The following is a 2,158-nucleotide window of genomic DNA, read 5'->3' on the forward strand; positions in this document are numbered from 1 at the left end:
TCCATGTCTAAATAAATAATTATTAGTGATTTTCTCCTATATAGAATGGCATGTTTTTAAAATAATTCTCTTTCTTAAGTGCCGTTTGGCTGCATTCGGCTTCAGTCAAGCGCTTGCACTTGATGACACGGAATGTTGTTTACATCTAAAACGTGGCGACACCAGCTGAGATATGCAGTGGATTTAGATGCAATAATCAGACATTCTTTAAAGAATTAGGGATACGATAAGAGACAAGGCATTGTTTATCCCTGTTACGAGAATATGAGGACATTTTTACAGAAAATAAGAGTGAGACGATCTGCACCAGCTGCAGTGCATTCAGCCCAGGTATGTATGCACATGTATGTACATTATGTAGATATGCTTCTGTTAAAATCGATGAATAAACGATCGCGAGTGTGTAGGTGTTTATTTAGATGTATTATCACAGTCAGTGAAAAACTAATGCAGTGCAGTGTGTGTGTCCCCCCTCTCTCCCAACAGCCCACATAAAGTTGATCACTTTGTTTTACTAGAAATTTGAAAATGTAATTGTACTAAATAGTAAATATAGAGTCTATTAGCTTATTTTCTTTGAGACAACATGTGTAATAAGGGGGTTCAACAGTAATACAAACTTAGACTAAATTAAATTTGAAATTTCATTGCTGCAGTCAATGTGTTGACAATGATTTACTGAACATGTAATGTTGTTGTCTTTTTGGCATACAAACATGCTACATAATGTACAAAAAAAATATTAGTTGTATCATTATGATGAAAACAAAGAACCTCCACTTTAGATCTATGGTTTTAAATTTTTAGAATTTCTAAATTAATGGGGAATAATTTTTTTGGTTTGATTTCATGTCAATTTTTAAGTCAATTTCTGTAAATTATACATAATCATTTTTTAATCATATGACATATAATACTTTTATTATTGTAGCAGTCAAGAGAGCCAGGTTTGAAGTAAAAATAAACACAAAATGCATCCATTTCTCCACAGGGTATGTACACTTATGAAGCATTTCACATTTTTCTTAACCATGCTTGTGTGCATGATTAGGCCTATATTTATTTTTCATTTTGGTAAAGATGAAAGAATGTTTATTCATACTCTAATCATTTGTTCTTATAAATGTCAGAGGTTTTAATTTCCCAGAAGAGTTTTGTAATACAACTTTGTTTCCATTAAACTTTAATATGAATTTAATACATTCACTACAGTATACAATATATCATGAATTGTTTTGTCAAATGTAAAGTGATTTTATTTTACAATGTATTTTATTTTGTAATCTCATAGCAATAGCATATATAATGTGTTGCAGATGTTCCTAAAGAATATTAGACCAATGGAATCATTCATGATCAGGCAGCAAGTTAATCCATGATGTAAGGAAAATGGTATGCTCCATATTAGCTATAAACCAAATTACCATGCAATATTCCTGGCAAACAATAATATATAACAGTAGAAGTGCAAACATTTAATTATGCCTACAATGCATGTTTCCATGCATTGATCTGAATTTAATTCAATTTTAAACACCAATTTACTCTCAATAATGGTATGTTACTACATATATGTCCTGATTTTCTCAGAATTGATTTTATCCACAAGAACATGAAGTGATGGAAAAATTTGCAGCTGCCCAGTATTCCTTGTACAGTTTATCTTAATTTGAAAAGCTGTTTATGAAATAAAATTCCTTCATAAAAAATTATTTGACTTTTTCATATACATGTACTGTTGCATATATTTGTGTGGTGTCAATGTCCATAAAGATTTTTTTCCAGCATGTACATTGTGTCAATTTGTTTTTCTTAATAATAGTAACTAAAAAGGAGATTAAAGGCCCCCCTTATTGATTCAAAACAAGAAAGGGGACCACCATTTTATTCTGAAGGGAAGGGGGGGGGGGTGGCAAGTTTTCCCAAGTCAATATTTTTTTTATTTCTTTTCATGTCAATGAAGGACAGGTCTACTAATATTTATTTCCAATAAGATGAATGACAGATTATTTATTTTCCCCCCTACTGAAAAATGTATGACAAGCTAAAAAAATTATAGGAGGGGGGACACTGGTCGTGGGGAGATTAATTTTTTTTATCCTGTCTGGGACATATTTATTTTCAACATTTTTAGATCTACCCCCCCCCTCTTTTGGAA

The 2,158-nt window shown here is 31.5% G+C and overlaps 1 long non-coding RNA gene across 2 annotated transcripts; it reads left to right on the forward strand.

Annotated features, from left to right (window-relative positions):
* Positions 1–311: 311 nt before the first annotated feature.
* Positions 312–1,659, forward strand: LOC134254094 (uncharacterized). 2 transcript variants are annotated; one of them, XR_009989251.1, is made up of 4 exons: positions 312–330; positions 932–992; positions 1,317–1,392; positions 1,591–1,659. It is a non-coding gene; the product is annotated as an uncharacterized LOC134254094 (long non-coding RNA). The 2 variants fall into 2 exon arrangements; XR_009989250.1 differs by lacking the exon at positions 1,591–1,659 and having other exon boundaries at positions 1,317–1,529.
* The last annotated feature ends 499 nt before the right edge of the window (positions 1,660–2,158 follow it).

This window comes from Saccostrea cucullata, unplaced genomic scaffold (assembly GCF_032062105.1).
Source record: "Saccostrea cucullata isolate Sc308-1 unplaced genomic scaffold, CSIRO_AGI_Scuc_v1 ctg1400, whole genome shotgun sequence".
Lineage (NCBI taxonomy): Eukaryota > Metazoa > Mollusca > Bivalvia > Ostreida > Ostreidae > Saccostrea > Saccostrea cuccullata.